Source organism: Urocitellus parryii, chromosome 6, assembly GCF_045843805.1.
Source record: "Urocitellus parryii isolate mUroPar1 chromosome 6, mUroPar1.hap1, whole genome shotgun sequence".
Classification (NCBI taxonomy): domain Eukaryota; kingdom Metazoa; phylum Chordata; class Mammalia; order Rodentia; family Sciuridae; genus Urocitellus; species Urocitellus parryii.
Genome location: NC_135536.1, coordinates 108809489 through 108829861, shown reverse-complemented (window position 1 = coordinate 108829861; position 20373 = coordinate 108809489). Strand labels below are relative to the sequence as shown.

Below are 20373 nucleotides of genomic sequence, written 5' to 3'. Positions count from 1 at the left end.
TTTGAGGCCATTCAGGCAACTTAGACCTTCTCTCAAAGAAAAAAAAAAAAGCACTTGGGATGTAGGTTAGTATTAAAATGTCCTTGTGTTAAATCCCAGTACTGCAAAAAAAATAAAAAGACAAAAGATTGTGAGGCTGTATGTAAAACTATAAGCCAACTGCATGTGATTAAAATAGCGTGTTAAATTAAAACTTAAATTAGAACAGAGGCAAGTTGAAGATAAAATAATAGAAAATTATATTTCTGGCAAAATAAAAATGGGAAGAAATTGGTATAATTACATTGTAGGTCAAGTATCTGTTATCTGAAATGCCCTGGGCAAGAAATGTTTCAAGATTTTGGAATTTTTCAGACTTTCGGATATTTGCATATGCCCAAGAAGTTTTGTTGAGGATGAGACACAAGTCTATACACTAAATTTATGTTTTGTACACATCTTATTCACATATACTGAAGTGATTTATATAATATTTTTAGTCTTCAAAGAGTTTTGAGGTTGGGTATGGAATTTACCACTTATATCATGTTAGTGCTCAAAGTGTTTTGGGTTTGGGAACATTTTGGATTTCTAAGTTTTAATTAGAGTAGGAATTCTCAATCTGTAATAAAATAGACTGTAAAGTAGGGATCATCCTTGAAATAATAGTATCAATATTTTAGATGGGAATTGCTTTTTGCAGCAGGGTAGAGATAGAAATAACAGTGTCTTAAAGAAGATATTCTTTTTTTTTTGGCAGGGAGGGTGTATTGGGGATTGAACTCAGGGGCACTCAACCACTGAGCCACATCCCTAGCCCTAGTTTTTATTTTTATTTAGAGATGGAGTTTCTTTGAATTGCTTAGCACCTCATAGTTGCTAAGGCTGGCTTTGAACTTGTGATTCTCCTGTCTCAGCCTCCAGAGCTGCTGGGATTATAGGCATGTGCTACCACGCCTGACCAGACATTCATTTTTCTCCCACGTAGAAGAGACTAGAGATTGCAAGGCTAGAGCTGATTATGGTTAATTTTATCACCAAACTATACTTCTTTGTTTCTGTATCCCCATCTTTAGCATGTATTGACTTTATGTTCAGGATGGTTATTTGATGCATTAGCTTTCAAAGATTGCTTGTAGAAGAAAGTTTGAGTGTGGATAGAGCACATGCAAGGTATCATGCCATTTTATAAAGTAGTTTCTTGAAAGTTCCACTCAACGCCTTCATTTGCACTTAGCTACAAGGCAGTTAGGAAATGTTTTTTTAAGAGCAGCACACTACTGTCCACGATACAACTGTACTCTCCTTACTAAGGAAAAGAGGAAAGACTGGATATTGGGGAGGACACCAGCTGTCTTTACCACATCATATAATTACAAAAATTTCTCCATCCTGGGGCTGGGGTTGTGGCTCAGAGGTAGAGTGCTCGCCTCCCACGTGCGAAACCCTGGGTTCAATCCTCAGCACCACTTAAAAATAAATAGGTGAAATAAAGGTATTGTGTCCAACTAAAAAATATATATTAAAAAATTTTTTTCCATCCCACCCCGAGTTCCGAGCAACTACCAATGTGCATTGTGTGTCAATAAATTCAATAAAATATGATACCTTTTCCCAAAGGTATCATAATTTTTTAATATTTATTTTTTAGCTGTAGTAGGACACAATATCTTTTTTTTTTTTTTTTTAATGTGGTGCTGAGGAACGAACCCACGGCCTTGCACTAGGTGAGCGCTCTACCACTGAGCCACAATCCCAGCCCCTCAAAAGGTATCATGTTAATGAACTGTAAAAAAAAAAAAAAAAAAAAAAAAGTTTTCATTTTCTAGGAAGATGTTAGAATTCTAAAGTTATTTGTACCAGAACAATAGACATAAACCAAAAATAACAACTATAAGAAAAAATTAATTTACCATCAAACTAGGAGTTTTGACATTAAAACAACAAAAGTTTGGGGCTAATTGTGTCTCAGCGTTAGAGCACTTGCCAAGCACCGCGGGACCTGGGTTCAATCCTCAGCACCACATAAAAATAAAGGCATTGTGTTGTGTCCATCTACACCTAAAAAATAAATATTAAAAAACCCCAAAAGTTAGACTTACTGGATGAATATAGAACATTATATTCAAGTTTTGAGGAATCAATATTATATATATACACTTATGGTAGTACTTTATAGAACCCAAAATTTCTTTTTTTTTTTAATGTTTGAATTTATATTTTATTCCAAAGGATTCAGACCTGGGGAATTTTTTTTTTTTTTGAGAGAGAGAATTTTAATATTTATTTTTTAGTTTTTGGCGGACACAACATCTTTGTTTGTATATGGTGCTGAGGATCAAACCCGGGCGAGCGCGCTACTGCTTGAGCCACATCCCCAGCCCCGAAACCAAAATTTCTGATAATGTGGGATGGATGCTATACTTAACAATAGAGTGCTTGCCTAGCGTGTTCGGTCCCCAGCAACACACACACACACAACACACAAACAAAATTCTGATGATGCGAGATAATGAGTATTAAAAGTATCCCTGAAAATATCAACAAATTTCAGAGAGTATTTGTTATATGGCTCACCTTCTCTGAAGACAATACAAATTAAATTAGAACTTAGTTTTTTAATAAAAGGTGACTTTAAAAATAAGTGGGCAAGGTGATGCATGCTTGTAATCCCATTGATTAGGGAAGCTGAAGCAAGAGAATGGTAGGTTCGAGGCCAGCTTTGGCAAACCCTGTCTCAAAAAAGAAGAAAGTTTGTAAGTTTAAAAATACACTTCTACATAACAATTGAGGTTGCATAAATAATGATGGAAGTTTAATAATACTTAAAACTAAATGATAATGAAAATGTAATATTAAAATTTGTTTTGATAGAACACATTCTTAGCAGTCCCAGAACAAAACAAACAGAAATGTGTGAATATAACTTAGTGCTTTGGACATAGTACCTAGTTAAGTTTCAGAAATATTCTGTAAGAACTTGAATGAATTCTCCAGTTGTTGAGGGTAGTGGCAATTTTTTTAAATCAATTTTTTTTTTTAGTTGTAGATTGACACAGTACCTTTATTTTATTTATTTGTTTTTACATGGTGCTGATGATCCGATCCAGTGCCTCACATCTGCTGGGCAAGCACTCTACCACTGAGTTACAGCCCCAGCCCCGAAGATAGTGGTAATTAAGAGGGAAACAGAGTTTCAGAAGTTGAGTACTCTTAGTGCTCCTACTAATTTATTATTTAGCATATTAGGTCCTGTGCAGTTTGACTTCTGACAGTTGTCAGCATGTGCTACTATTCTTCCTCTTTCCTTTTATTTAAACTTAATGACAAATTACAGACTACATTAGTGGCCTTAAAACTTTAGTGTGTATCAGAGTCATCTGGGGTTTTTTTAAAAGTACAGATTGTTGAGTCTCACCCCCAGTTTCTAATTCATCTGATGCGAAGCTAGGACCCATGAACTTACATTTTTAACAAACTGTCAGATAATGTTCATAATGCTGATATAGAACCCCACTGTACTAAGACTATATTCTATTGACTATCCCTTTGTAACTCCCAATTCTTTCCTACAGCTCTTTTTTTCCCCTTCCGTCTTACATTTAACTTTTTTTCCCTATTGCTTCCAGATAGTATTTTTAACTACCAAGTTGTCTATCTTTATATGCCCAGATACTTATTGCGTATCTGTAGTAGCGTATCTGTAATACTAGGTACCACTTTATACACCTTATTATGTCTATTTAAAAGAAAGAAAGAAAAAAAAGAACACAGAAAATAACATGTATTGGTGAGTTTGTGGAGAAATTGGAAACATTATATATTGCAGGTGTGAGTATAAAGTGGTATAGCCACAGTGAAACACAGTCCAAAAAAAGTTAAATATAGAACTATGTATTATTTGACCTTGTAAGGCTACTCATACCTATATATCCAAAAGAATTAGAGAGTCTAAAACAGATATCTGTAGAACATTTTCGTATCAGCAACATTTACAAAACCAAAAGGAAGAAACAACACAAGTGATCATTGATAGGCAAATGGATAAACAAAATGTGGCAATGTACATACAATGGAATATAATTCAGCCTTAGGAAAGAAATTCTGATACATGCTGCAACATGAAGGGACCTTGAAACAGTATACTTGGTAAAGTCAGACCAGAAGGATAAACGTTGTATGATTCCACTTATATAAGGTACATAAAATAGACTTATTCATAGAAAAAGTAGAATAGAGGTTACCAGGGCAATAGAGAACTGAGAAAAATGAAGTAGTTGATGAGTACATGATATTGGGAAAGATGAAAAGATTTTATGCATAGATAATGGTGATAGTTGTACAGTATTGTGAATGTATTTAATGCAACCAAATTATACATTTGCTAATGTTTAAAGTGATAGATACTGTTATTTACCATTGATACAATTTGTACACTTGCTAATGTTTAAAGTGACCAGTATGTTTTATTATGGATAAGTATTTTCATCCCCCCCAAAAGCAAACAAAAATGTTAGTATATGATTGGAAAAAAACTTATCAGTAGCCTTTTTTTTAAATTTAACTTATCATTTCTTTCATCACATTTCTATTTTTTTAAAGTAATAAACGTGTTTTTCTGTTTTCTTGTTTAAATATTTTTTAGCTTTCAGTGTACCTTTATTTTATTTATTTATATGCCGTGCTGAGAATTGAACCCAGTGCCTTAAACATGATAGGCAAGTGCTCTGCCACGAGCTACTACTCCAGTCCCCAAGTATGTGTTTTTATAATAAAAAACATATATATATTAACAAGACATTTATAAAATATATGTAAAGGAAGATTTTGTCCAAGAAGTCTATGAATTTTAAGGATTGTAATGTAAATCTTTTTGCTAGTTCAGCATTTTTGGATTACTCTATTAGATGTTTTTTCTGTAGCAATGTGACTAAAACTGTGAATTTTCCATAGAGGTATTACCAACTTGTGAGTAAAAGTAAACTTCCTTTTTAATAAAAGTTGTGTTTTTGAGTTTGTTATATCTATATCACCTTTTATTTGTATTTATTTTTTGGTACTGGAGATTGAACCCAGGGGCACTTAACCTCAGTCCTGTTTATTTTTTATTTTGAGACAGGGTCTCACTAAGTTGCTTAGGGCCTGGCTAAATTGATGAGGGTGGCTTCAAACTTGTGATCCTTCTGCCTCAGCATCTTGAGCTGCTGGAATTACAGGCATGCACCACTAGGCCTAGCTAATTATTTTAATCTACACTTTTATCTTTAAATTATTTTAAGCATATTCTGGGATATAGGAAGGTATTAATGGCAGGTAGCATATATCCTCAATCCTGTAGAATTCTTGGGCTTAAAACAAATAAGAAAGAAGGTTAGAAAGAAGTATGTCCAGTATCAACTATAAGTTTTGAGCATATTGTGGTTTCATTGTTATCTAATTTTATTTTTTTAATTTATTTTTTTTAATATTTATTTTTTAGTTTTTGGTATACACAACATCTTTGTTTGTATGTGGTGCTGAGAATCAAACCCCGGCCGCACGCATGCCAGGCGAGCGCGCTACCGCTTGAGCCACATCCCCAGCCCTGTTTTATAAATTTATTGTAATTAGAGTATGGAGTAAAATAAAAGGGATAGGATCTAGTTAATTGAGGATACTTGTTAGGTGAATTTCAGTTAATTGAAAACAGTTCAATTAAACATTTATTTACTCTCACACAGTACTACACTGTAGGTATATAAGAAAAAGAGCAGCCCCTGGTTCCATACAATTACACAATCTAGTTTGATAGGCTACAATCAATTAGTATAGTGATAGATATATGAACTAAGATTAGTGTTATTAATTCCTTTTATCATATATTTATTGAGCAGCTATTATGTGTTAGGCCCATTGTTGGCAGCAAGGGATACTGTGACAAACAGGAAATATTAAGAGCTTATAGGCATGTTGTAAGTAAATTTTATATTTTCCCTTTTTAAAAAATATTTTTTATTAGTTATTGATGGACTTTTATTTATTTAATTGCTTATATGTGGTGCTGAGAATCAAACCCATTGCTTCATGCATGCTAGGCAGGCGCTCTACCACTGAGCCACAACTCCAGCCCATCATTTTATAGCACTTTATATAAAAAATTTTACTTTCTGTTAATTCCTATTGACAAAAACCTGAATGCATTTATACTGAAAATAGCCTGGTATTTTCTAAAAGAACTTAGCCCATTATCAGAAGCAGCAATATTCACATCAACCAACAGCACATGGTAATTTTATGTGATATATTATACCTAATGACCTTTTCCTTTTATATCTTAAACCCATCTGTTTGGCATACAAATGCTTTCATTATCTCATTGTAGAATAAGCTTTTATTTTGAACTCAGCTCATTTCCTTAGAATAATAATGTTAAATTGTTCTTTTTTCGATTTGAAATTGAGATGTGGGAAGTTTTCCTTGAATAGGAAACAGAAATAAATTAAATTTAGTTAACAAAACTAAACATGCAATTCTGAACTTCTCTGTAGAAAGACAATAGTTATAATTTATATTTCAGATTCTTAACTTTTCATATTAAGACTTCATTGCTGGGATAAACTAGGTACTTTCTATTTTAAATAGTTGTGTTTTTTAATGAGTTCCCACCCTGGCCTTTTTACTTTAAAATCCATATTTTACTTTGAAAACTTTATTTTTATCTTAAAAGTTGTGTATTTTTTGAAATAGAGTCTTGCTGTGTTGCCCAAGCTAGTCTCGAATTCCTGGGCTTAAGTGATCCTCCTGCTTCAGTTTCTGAATATCCTGGAATATAGTTGTATACCACTTACCTGTCTTTAAGAACTTTACATCAGAGGTTACAAACTGGTAGTTCTGACAGTGTTTAAATTTTTGTTTTTGTTTTCTTTTGGAACTGGTTTGAACCATGGGGTGCTTTACCACTGAGCTACATCTCCAACCCTTTTTACTTTTTGTTTTGAGACAGGGTCTTCCTGTGTTGCCCTGGCTGCACTCAAACTTGTAGGTCTTCTGTCTCAACTTCCTCAGTACCCTAGGATTTCAGACATGCACCAGTGGGTCTTGTTGTGTGTTGAAATTTTTAAATATTATCAACAGATTGCCAAGTACCAGTGGTACTTGCCTGTAATCCCAGCTACTGGGAAGGTTGAGGCAAGAGGATCACAAGTTTAAGTCCAGGCCCTGTCTCAAAAAATAAAAAGGACTGGGGATGTAGTATAATAGTTGAGCGCATCTAATCCCCAGTAACAGAAAGAGAAAAATTAAAAAATTAACCAATCATAAAAAATTGGAAAGTTTCATTAAAATTTCTGAAAAATCAGACTTGGCAGTGTTGGGTCTATAATATTAAATGACTAAACTCAGCAGCTTCAAAGAGTTAGCTGTCCCCGTTAGGAGAGACACTCACTGTTCACTTTACTACTATACTCTTTCCCAATAGTCATCCCTTGTGACATTCAGTATCTGTTTATTTCTTGATATGTGCCTATTTCAGTAGATTTACCTGGAGAATAAGAAAAAGCCTTCAACTACTTAATCTGTCATTCATTTGAAAAAAGTCCTTTATGTAAGCAATATTTTTCTTTTATATTTTTTTCAAGAGAAAGATAGTATATTTTATGTCTATAACATAAATATAAGGGGATAAAATTATAAATTTAGCTAATTTCTTTTGTAAAGGTAGATAGCATGCTTTTATTTTGTTTGTTTTTATGTGGTGCTGAGGATTGAACCCAGTGCTTCACACATGCAAGGCTAGCACTCTGCCACTGAGCTACAACCCCAGCCCTAAATTTATCTAATTCTTTTTTTTTTTTTTTAATATTTATTTTTTAGTTTTCGGTGGACACAACAGCTTTGTTTGTATGTGGTGCTGAGGATTGAACCTGGGCCGCACGCATGCCAGGCGAGCGCGCTACCGCTTGAGCCACATCCCCAGCCCCAATTTATCTAATTCTTAAACAAACAATTTAAAATCCAAACAAATATTGCATCCTTAAAATAATTACACTCGGAGCCTATTTGTTCCAAAGGTACTACTCTATTTTTGGAAAAAAAACAAGAAAGGTTTATTTCTTTTGCATATCCTTAGGATGTCACATTGTTATTTTTAAAATTAATTTAATTTAATATTTTTGTTTCCAGGGATTGAGCCCAGGGACACTTAACCACCGACCCACATTCCCAGACTTTTAAATATTTTATTTAGACAGGATCTCCCTCAGTAGCTTAGGGCCTTATTAAGTTGCTGAAGCTGGCTTTGAACTCAGGATCGTCCTGCCTCAGTTTCCCAAACCTCTGGGATTATAGGTGTGCCTCCCAGTGCCTGGTACATTTTTGAAAGTATGTAAGATTTATTAATAGTTGGAAGATACATGTAGTTTGATAAAAATGAAATGTAACAATTTGTTTTCACCTTTATTTATTTTTTTTTAATGAAGTGCTGAGGCTCAAACCCAGTGCCTCACATGTGCTAGGCAAGTGCTCTCCACTGAGCTACAACCCCAGTCCAAATGTGACAAGCTTTATGAAGTAGCAAGAAGTCAACTCAAAATCTAATTGGATGAGAATCTGAATAAAACCAGATTTTATTAAACTTCACAATAAAGTTGAACCTGAATGTGTCTACATTTTTACATAGTAAATTTTCTTTAGGAAACATGATATAAACACAGTTTTATGCCTACCAGCCCTTCAGCCTAACCACTTTCCAAACCAATATAGTATAATGAGTTAGCCAAAAATACTGCTGTTGCTGCTTCTACTACTACTAGTAGTAGTAGCATTAAAGAAAGAATCGCAGAGAAAATTTTATTGGGGTGATGGAAATCAGATTACTTCTCTAATTTCATGTTACAAATTTTGATAAACGTCTTCCAGTAATAATACAATTTAGACCATATAGAAAGAAAATCATTTGCAACTATCCTTTCAGAGAGTATCATATACTGTTAGAACCACATACAGTTTGAATAAACCCTACTAGTAAGTCACAGGGAAAAGAAAGTTAATTGGGTACATGGTTTGTGTGTTGAGACTACAATAGCACAGCTATTAAAAAAATTGTATATAATTTATTTATATTGATCATTTGAAAAAATACACATTTAAATTAGTATTTTCCCTCCTCTCTGAGAAAAGCTTCTAATAGAAGAAGTCCCTCTACCAAACTTAGATAAGATTTAGAGGTAAGGTCCAAAGGTAAGATAACAGTCATTTAGTCTTATAAAATCCTTTTCAGATGTACAGCTCCCTGCCCACCCTATCAAGTGATGAAATGTATAAAGCAATTAGAGTAGCTGATTAGATTAAATTAATTGCACTAACTGTGGACTAAGACTAAATTTGAAATCTCCTGTTCAAAAATTATTTTTAAGACAGAGGTGTGCTTTCGTAGATGAATTATATGATATGTGAGCTGAAGTCAATAAAACTACTTAAAAAAACACAAATATGTCCTCAAAGAGAAATTTTGCCACAGAAAGAGGGCATAAATGTACTATTAAATTGAACATGGGAAATAGAAGAAACTGAGGTATTTAAGGGAGGGAAGATTAGGCTGCCTGGTAAAATATTTATGAAAATATTTAAAAATTACCACACACATTTGTTTTTTATTATTTCAGGAGGACAGTTGAGGCCAGTACACTTTTGACTCAATGGGGCTGAATGGGTGAGTAAGTGAGTGGGCAAGCAGGGTCGTTTGATAAGTGTGGAAGAAGGACTATAGCGCTCAGGATTTGGACTTCTCTGGCTGGATTGGACTTTCACACAGTGACCATACATTTTCTGAGCCTTAATTTCCTTTATGAAAAGAGATGATTGTCTTTACTAAGGCAGGTACATCCAGGTTGACTCCATTGAACAGGTCACACAACACTCAGTCATTTGTAAAATGTAAATGCCTACATTCCTTTAAGTATAAATGTCATTTCCTTGCTTAAATGACTTTTCATTGCTATCAGTGACCTACAGAAAGGACTGAATAGTGAACTCCTGCTATCTCCTCACCTTGCTCACTATAATCCCCATTTCCTTGGTTTTCGTTCACCAGCAGCCTTTCTTTATAGGCTATTAATCTTTCTGTGTCAAGGCTATGTCGCTAGCTCTTGACAAGATTGGTACCTTCTCATCTTGAGGACACTGTTTAAAATTGGCTTCTCATAAAGTCCTTACCACCCTCTATCTAAAACTTGTTCTGACTCACCCATAATCTTTATTTCAGGCTGGTCATAGTGGCACATGCCTGCAATCTTAGTGACTCAGGAGACTGAGGCACGAGGATCACAAGTTTGAGGTCATCTTTGGTAATTGAATGAGACCCTATCTCAAAATTAAAAAAATGAATGGGGCTGGAGATGTAGCTCAATGGGAAAGCACCTGTGAGTTTAATCTCTAGTACCAAAACTGCAATATGAGCTTTCTTTCAGCAACTCTGTTTAATTTGCACCATAGTTCAGATTTGTAATACTTTTATTCCTGTGGTTATTTGTGATGTCCATTCTACACTGTAAGCTCTATAAGCAGAGGAATTGTACATGTTGAGTTCACTGTTCTAACCTTACCAGTTTTTAGGCACATAGGAGGCACTCACTAAATATTTATTGATTGACTTAGGAACACTTTAAATAAATGTAGGTGCTGTAGTTTTTATTTTTGACATCTGGACATGATTCAAGCTCCTTCAATAATTGCTGTCATTCTGTAGGATTCATTTATGTAGAAGTAATACAAAAAAGTACATATGTATATCTTCTTCAATTCAATTAAATCTGTTTTTCTTCCAGTGCAAGGTACTGTATATTTTAGGTATGTCCCTTTTTCTATTATAGAAGGTGAATTGAATGGAGGAAAACAAATTGGTGTTGGGGCCGAGAATAAAAATGCAGATTTTTGGCATTGGTCTTCTACCTTATCAACTTTGTGCCTAAATTAAATAATTGTTTCTCATGGCTTGGAAAAATACATAGGAACTAAATATTTATAATGTCAGAGAAACTCCCACAAGAGAATACTTAGAATTGGATCTGAAATAAAACCATTATCTTGGTCATTATTTTTCAGCTTTTGATGGTCTCTTATGACATATAGGTGAAAATTTATTTTTCTCAGGCTGTTGTCTTTTTAATAATGATAACATTGCAGACAATTAAAGCAGGATATAATTGTCATGATATTTGTAATATGTTTATCCTTCTCAGAATGATGATAGGAATTAGGATCTTTGTAATTTGAATTTCTGTTCATTAGTTGAGAACAGAATTGGGAAGTCAATTATTCATTTGTATTTCTCTTTAATCACTAAATATTTGAGAACTAACTGTGCTAGGCCCAGTGAATAAAATGGAGAATGTGATAACAAATAGTTCCTGCCTTCACAAAGTTAATACACAGGTGCATAAACAATTACATTGTACCTTATTAGTGCTATTGGTAGGTACTCAAGTAGTACTGTAATTGTTTGTATTAGGTAAAAGATATTTAAGATGAAAGTTAGATATGCCCATAAGTTAACATAATGAAGAGCAGGATAAAGAAGGATCCAGGGCCATTTGGAAGAATTGAAGTACTTGAATATTCATTAACATATAATATAAGGGGAGGAATTAACAGAAATGAAGCTGGAAAAGTGAGCAAGTACCAGATCTGGAAGGATCTACCCTGGGTTCTATCCCCAGCAATTGACAAAGGAAAAAAATTACTAAAAAAGTTGGAAAAAAATTACTAAAAAAGTTTCATTCTTTTCCTTTTGATCCTATCCCTCAAAAGTAAACTGCTGTTAATTTTTACAGACTTCGAAGTATGTGCAAACATATTCGTGGACAGAGTGTTTGCAAAAGAATTTAGTATTAATTTGTTTTTATTTTACTTGTTTTTGCAGGATCATACTATACATTTTATTCTGCAGTAGGCCCTTTTACCCTTTTACTCTTTCCACACTAAGACATAGATCTCCCTTTTTCTTTCCAACAGCTATATACTTAATGTTCCACAGCATAGGTACATTGGAATTTAACAATTCTCCTAGTCAAGGACATTAAGTTGATTCTAGTTTCTCATTAATAATAATACTTGGTAAATGGCCTCATCAATATATAAGAGTCAGATCTTACTCATGATTTGGATCTCAGCTCATGACATGAGATTAATATCATGTATGGTCACATATATTTTTCAGGAACACACATATTGCCTTTAAATAAGTCTAGTGTGGTCAGTTTTTCTTCCAGTGTTGGATCAAATTCTGTTTTCTAGTTGAGCACCAGATGAAATTGTTGTGTGTTCTACAGCTACATTTTATGAAAAATACATGCATATCTTTAAACATTAAAATTATATTTCTTATGAGATTCTATACAATAAGAGCCCTTGTGAACAGAGTCTGAGGGAATAAAATTCATTTCTCCCATTGGGTGTAATGGTAGGTGAGATTGGGCTGCACATTCTATTAAAATTTTTCTTTTTATTTTGCTACATATATTCACTGATATATGTATGATTATGACATATTTTAGCAAGATTTTAATGATTTTTTTTACCCTTTTGCCATATTTTTATTGGTGCATTATAATTATAATAGTGGAATTTATTTATTGCCATATGCACATAATATAACTGTATAAGTTGGTCAATATAATTTTCTATTTATAGATTGTTTAAAATGGGATTTGAAGGAGTACAAATGTATTATGATTAATTTTTACTTAAAATTTGAAATACTGTAAGAATTCTTTTTAAATGGCATATCAGCCCATACCTCTCCCAGTAGTAACCTGGCTAATAGGTGGCTTTTATTTCTTAAATGAAATATAGGATCACCTGCTAAGGATAAGGAAACACCAGAAAAACTGTATAGCACTGTTCAGGATTCTGGTGAATTAGGAGACCACATATTTATAATGGTACCAGTTGTAACATATTTCTCTGACAGTACTCAGCAGCATATATAATCAGTAGTAAGATTCACACACGATGGAGGCTTTGGCCGAATAGTGATAGAAATTATAGATTGTGGTATCTAAGCAGAGTAAAGTAAAAAGAGCTGCTAGAGAGTGAGAACCCTCCTAAGTTGATGAAATCACAAAACAAATAAAATGAGAGTAAACGAATGATAGAACTAGAGGGAAAATAAAGTGTCATCATATTTTAACCCAACTTTTTTACTTATTTGTAAAATGTGCAGGTAGTCTGAAAACATAGCTGGTGACTGATTATGGGAATGAGATTAGTTCTTTTTACTGAAAAAGTAAGAGAACTGAAGACATAAACCTAAAGCCATTAATTTTATTTTAATTTACTTTTTCAGGGGAAGGATCCAGTGACTGCCAAAGATGAACATTATAAAGAAAAATACATTAAAAATAAATATTACAGATTAAGTAGACAATGTTTTCAATGCATTTTTGTCAAATACAGTACAAAGAACATTTTCTCCCCTAACAAAATATCCCAAAAGTCCTAGCATTTTAGCATGTATTTCCTAAATAACCACAGTAAATCCAATCCTCAGACTCCCTTTAAAAAATATTGCCAGTTGCCCCAATATTATATATAGAAAAAGGATCCACTTAAAAATTATGCTAAATATTTTAGGAAAAGTTAATTCAAGTCTTAAGTAAATATCACATTACTAATCAAACTTGTAATTTATTCAACTGTATCTTATAAATTTTTGATTTACTCCTTTATTGGGTGGGTTATAATCTTATGTATCATTTATTTTGATATTCACATTTGGTCAGTAGGAGCCCTCCCTACAAGATTGCATATGTATTCTTTTGACATATTACTATCATTCATTGACTGTTTCTTTATTTTCATGTTTTAGGCTCATGTTATACTCTGTTAGCTTCCTCAACTCTAAACTTAGCATTTCTCTAAGGATCCCTCGGTCCTTTTACTTGAGATTGGTGTTTGTCAGATATGTTCATTGCTATTGGGTATTGCTCCCCTCAGGTCCTGTTAGTGGATAGAGATGGTTTTTTTGGGGGGTACTGGGTACTGAACTCAGGGCACTCAAACACTAAGCCACATCCCTAGCCCTGTTTTGTATTTTATTAGAGATGGACGGTCTCACTGAGTTGCTTAGTGCCTGGCTAAATTGCTGAGGCTGACTTTGAACTCGCAATCCTTCTGCCTCCACCTCCTGAACCACTGGGATTACAGGCATGCGCCACTACACCTAGCTAGGGAGATAGTAATTATTTTATTGCTATATTTGTCTGTTGTGTGTTTATAAAACGAAATGAGTTTACTTTGATACTTCTGATGCACATCCAGCACCACGTTTCATTCTAGGTTATTTCTTTTTCCATTTTTAAAATTCTTTTATACTGAGAAATTTGACCATAATTGTGCTCAATATGTTACCTATTTAGTCACTCTGCCTGTATATAACTACTCTCTCATTGCTACTCTTCTTACTCTATTTGGGTTCCAATACTCTGTTCCAGACTTCTTCTTTCACATGGATGCCATCCTCACCTTGTGCATGTGCCAATATAGCATGCTGGATTGTACTTTCCATGCTTGGGCTCTGACCACATGTGCTGCCTTCCTCACCCTTTTCTTCTTCTTTTTTTTTAATATTTATTTTTTAGTTTTAGGTGGACACAATGTCTTTATCTTATTTTTATGTGGTGCTGAGAATTGAACCCACTGCCTCACGCATGCTAGGCTAGTGCGCTACCACTTGAGCCACATCCCCAGCCCTCCTCACCCTTTTCACCATCAGATATACAATACTGCCCTTCCCCCCATCCCTCCCTACAGTGGACCTATGTATTTTTATTTGTGGAAGTATGTTACACAGATTGAAGTATGTTATACAGATTTTTTTTCATCATATAGATCTTAAAAAAAATACTTTAGTGAGTTTGTGGGTTGTAATTGATCCAGGTGCACTTAGCCATGTCCCCAGCCCTTATTTATTTTTTATTTAGTGGGTCTTGCTAAGTTGCTGAGGCTGACTTTGAACTTGCAATCCTCCTGCCTCAGCCTCCTGAGCCACTGGGATTACAGGTGTGTGCCACTATGCCCAGCATTTTGGTGAGTTTTGATAAATACATATACCTGTGGATATTCATTAGACTAGTGTTCTCTTCCATTAAACACCCACCTTTCTATGAGCAAATACTTCTGGTTTCTTTCACCATAGGTTAATTTTTCCTGTTCTTGAGCTTTGTATAATTGGAATAACAGGTGTGTATTAATGATTGCAGCTTTAAAATATGTTCTGAAATTAGTAGATTCTTCCAACTTTGTATTCTGATTTTTTTCTTAATTGGAGTAGGAAAACACATAACATAAAATTTACCCTGGTAACCATTTTTAAGTGTACAGACCCATAAGGTTAATCATATTCACACTGGCATGCAACAGCAATGTTATATATTGCTTTAGAATTTTTTCATTTTATAAAACTAATACTGTATATCTATAAAACTCCTGATTTCCACTTTTCCTCAGTCCCTGGCAACCACCTTTCCATTTTGTGTTTTCATGATTTTGACTACTCTTAAGTATTTCATATAAGTGGAATCATACAGAATTTGTCCTTTTCTGTGTGTTTTAAGATTGTTTTGGCTATTTCTGTGTCCTTTGCTTTTCCATATGTTCTTTTTTTTATATTGTATATGTATACATATTAAAAATTGTATACGTATGTTATATGCATATAAAATTATATACATGTGTGTAAAGATTATCGTAGCAGTTGCGACAAGTGTTAGTTTTCTAGCTGCTATAACAAAATAGACTTATTTTGCAGTTTCCATATATACTTTTTAATCAGTGTTTTAATCCCTGTAACCATGTTATTGATTTTGATATGAGTTGCATTAAATTTGTCTTTAAGGAAAATTGTCATCACAACTTCTAATCCCTGAACACACCCTTCAGTCTCTCCAGTTACAAAGATTTTTATTTATTTATTTTTTAAATTTTAATATTTTTAGTTTTTAGTTTTTGGCGGACACAACATCTTTGTTTGTATGTGGTGCTGAGGATCGAACCCGGGCCGCACACATGCCAGGCGAGTGCGCTACCACTTGAGCCACATCCCCAGCTCCCATACATAGATTTTTAATTTCTCTCAATGGTAGTTTATAATTTTGAGCACAAATGTTTTTATATGTTTTTTTTTTTCATTTTTGCAGTGCAAGGGATTAAACTCAGGGTCTAACATATGCTAGGCAAGCACCCTATCCCTGAGCTACATTCCCAATCCTATATGTATTATATAAATAGATTCCTAAGTAGTTTTAGTTTCTTGGTGCTGTTTTTAGATGAAATTATTGCTATATTAATTAATAGACTTATTTTTAGTTTGTAAGAACAATTTCAGGTTTACAGAAAAATTATATGAAAAGTTCAGAATTTCCATATTCTTACTCTCTTTCTCTCTCTCCCCACTTTATTTTTCCCTATTAAAATATCCCATTGGTGTGGTGTTTTTTTTACAGTTGATGAGCCAATATTAATATAGAATAGTTACACCGACTGGAAAATCTCCTGTGCTCCAACCATTCATCTTGGCATCCCTCTGTCCCCTCTTTTCACCAGGCAATCAATCATCTTTTTACTGTCTCCATTTCCAGAATGTCATAGAGTTATATAGTATTTAGCCTTTTTAAATTGGCTTCTTTCACTTTGCCATAAGCATTTAACTTTCTTCCATGTCTTTTAGTGATTTTGCTTTTTTTTTAAATTGTTGAATAATATACTGTTGCATGGCTTTACCACAGTCTGTTTATCCATTGACCTATTAAAAGTATCCTTGATTTTGAGGGTTTTTTGACAATTATAAGTAATACTGCTGTAAGCATTTATGTGCAGGTTTTTGTGGGTCATCAATTTTCAGTTCATTTGGGTAAACTCCAAGGAGTATGATTACTGGATCATCTGTAAAAATTGTGTTTAATTTTATAAGATCATTAAAATTCCTTCCAAATTGATTGTACCATTTTGCATTCCCACCAATAATGAATGAAAGTTCCTGTTACTCTGTATTCTCCTTTAAGCATTTGGTGTTGTCACAGTTTTTTGGATTTTCACCATTCTGATAGGTGTGTAATAGTATCTCACTTGTTTTAATTTGCAGTTTGCCAGTGACATGTATTGAACATCTTTTCATATACTTATTTCCCATCTGTTTACCTTTTGGTGAGATATCTAATTTATATCCTTTTCTTTTTTCAGTTTTTTTTTTGTTTGTTTTGTTGTTGTTTTTTTTTTTTTTTTTTTTTTTTTTTTTTTTTTTTGCAGTATAAGGAATTGCATCCAGGACCTTGTGCATGGTAGGCAAGCACTCTACCACTCACCCCCCCCCCCCGCCCTTTTTATGTTTTGAGACAAGTTTTCACTAAATTGCTGAGGCTAAAATGCCTCTGTTTCAGCTTCCCAAATAGCTGGGATTATAGGTGTGTGTCACCATGCTTAGCACATTTATCATTTCTTTGTGTTGAATAGGCAAACATCACCAAACCAGTAAGATATAACTTTTGATTTCAAAAAATATGTGGAGTTTCATACTTTTAAAAAATATCTCATCTTTCTTCTCATTTAATCATACCTAAATTAATAGGAACCACTAGAATTGAGGTTTCTTTAGGAACTTGCTGCTGTGACTATAAAAATTCAAATATTGATTCATCACAGTGTGTAACATGTTTAATAAATAAGTTACAAGTTATTGTCAAATGGTTATTCATTAGAAAAATAAACACATACTTTTACGTGTATATAATTTCTTTCCTCTACTTTTTTTTTAATATTTATTATTATTATTTTTTTAGTTTTCGGCAGACACAACATCTTTGTTTGTATGTGGTGCTAAGGATCGAACCCGGGCTGCATGCATGCCAGGCGAGCGCACTACCATTTGAGCCACATCCCCAGCCCCCTTTCCTCTACTTTTTTTAGAGGAATAAAAAGGACTAGAAATAATGAGACAGATAATAATGTAAGAAATAAACGTAGTTTGGTTTTTGCTGCTGTTCTTAGAAATCATTTTTTTAATGTTATAGTATAATTTAATTTTACTTTCAATATTGTTTAACCTCCTTCTTAAGCTTTTTTTTTTTACATGTTACCAACTAGTACTGTAAATAAACTATATAATATTCTTGTGAAATGGAAATCCTAACATATCTTAACACTGAATTTAAGTGAATTAATATTAGCTTCTTACTAGATGAATTCTAGTTCTCTGTTGTGTACACATTTGATTATGTCACTGAAATCTGTTTTCAAATACTCGAACAAATCCATCATAAGTATTAAACTTAATATTTATTAAGTACTACCTTAATTATATGTAAGAAACTAAAGGAGAAATTACAGGATCCCTAAGCTTAAAAGCTTATAAATCAAATTAGATATTAGGATATGCATAATTATAATCTGGTACATGGTGGATGACAAATGACTGATACAGTGGTGTTTCAAGTGTAAATGACAAATTGGTTATAAAAGGTTTAACCCAGGAGATAAGCTTGAGTCAAGCCTTAAATGCAAATAGAAGAGTTAAGAGGCCATTCTAGATATAAGGCATGTATTCTTTGTATTTATATTGTAGTTTTTGTTTTTGTTTCTTGTGGTATTGGGGATTAAACCCAGGGTCTTATGCATACTAGACAAGTGCTCTACCACTGAGCTACATCATCAACCCTATGTTGTAGCTATTTAAAAAGAGGATTAAGATGGTTGATATTCAAGAGCATCGAGTAACAAGCTACAGAGCTTATGATTGGGAACCGGAAAATCATTTTGAGCAGTGGGTGGTGATAAAGAAGTAGAACTTTAAGCCAGGCATAGTGGTGCAGGTAATCCCAGCTACTGCGTGTGTGTGGTGGGTAGGGAGTTGAAGCAGACCAGCCTCAAACTTGTGATCCTTTATATTGTTCATATAGGAAATCTAGTAATTGCTAATCTCATCTCAATAAAAAGAGATGAGTAAGCAGTAATTTTAACTATTATAATGAAGCAAAAATATTATATTTTTGGATTATGTACCTACTTGAACAGTCAGCTCTTAGCTTTGTACCTGTGATTATATCCTATCTCTAGTGTCCTCAGAAAGCTTACAGTCTAGATATTTTTGCTGTGTTATGTGCTAGTAATGATAACCAAGTAATTGTTCAGTTCTCTTAAATGTTTGGGGGAGAATTTTTTTTCCATTCTTTTTTTTTTTTTTCCCAGTATCAGGGATTGAAACCAGGGTCGTGTAAACACTGAGCTACATGCTACATCCTCAGCCCTTTTTTATTTTTTTTATTTAGAGAAAGGATCTTGCATGATGCTTAGGGCCTTGCTAATTTCTAAGGCTGGCAATCCTCCTGCCTTAGCCTCAGGAACCACTGGGATTATGGGCATGTGCTACCATGCCCAGCTAGGAGAATGGTTTTGAAAGTGAAACATAAACATGGATTTAACATGTGACAAAAAGTATTTTTTTCTTAAGGGTATTGAGTTGGGAAAACAGAACTGATTTTCTTCTACTCTCACACCTCAATAATCAACATAGAAGACTTCTGTGACCCCTAAAGGTATGGGGATTTCTTCCAACCAGCAAGCAAGCAAGTATTTCTACAGCAGTGGACACTATCTGATTGTCCATGTCCTAATTCAGATCAGTTCTGACATAGTCAGGAGATAGCATCAGATCCCACAGAATGAGGAAACAGTTGCCAAGATGAACCCCTTCTCCCACACATCAGATGTCATTCCTAAGCCCTGAGTTGTTTTACCTCTGTTTCTGAGTGACTGGCTATCAATAGGGCTTCTTTCTACAACCGCTTCCTTGGGTTCATTCTATTAAGTGACTCATAGAACTCAGGGAAATGCATATATTGGTTTATTATTAAGGATATTACAAAGGATACGATGAAGAGATATATAAGGTGAGGGATGGGGCAAGTGGTACAGGATTTTCCTGCTCTCTGTAGGTGGTACAACACCATTTAAGGAATCTCCCTGTCTACAGTTATGTTAAAAGCTATCCAGAAGCTATCCAAGTTCTGTCCTTTTTCTTTTTTGTGAAGACTTCATTGTGTAGGCATGGTTGAAGCGTGGATGAGGGTTCAGAAATGTTACTGGACAAAAGGGTATGATTTTATGTTAATAATTGACAGTGGGGAAATCTAGTAAGCCAGTCTGTTCAGATTGTTTTGCCTCTCTGTGCAGCATTCTTCCCTCCCAGCTTTTTGAAATGGGCATATTATGATCTTCTGTGAAACAGGTTGGTCAGAGAATTTCTTTATGGTCAGCAGCTCCACAATAGGGGCTAGGGAACTTGCATTGGAGAAGAGATATGCTCTGGGGTAATTATGGTAGGACCCAGCTTCAGGATTGGTGAGAAGATTGGTCTGGGAAGTTCTA

At 34.0% G+C, this 20373-nt stretch overlaps 1 protein-coding gene across 1 annotated transcript in view; it reads left to right on the top strand.

The window, feature by feature from the left end:
- Csnk1g1 (casein kinase 1 gamma 1) overlaps positions 1-20373 on the top strand; it is a 149468-nt gene that overhangs the window by 28790 nt on the left and 100305 nt on the right. Inside the window, exon 2 of the mRNA XM_026384857.2 lies at positions 9621-9667. The gene's annotated coding sequence lies outside the window, so the exon portion shown is untranslated. The remainder of the gene's footprint in view (positions 1-9620; positions 9668-20373) is intronic.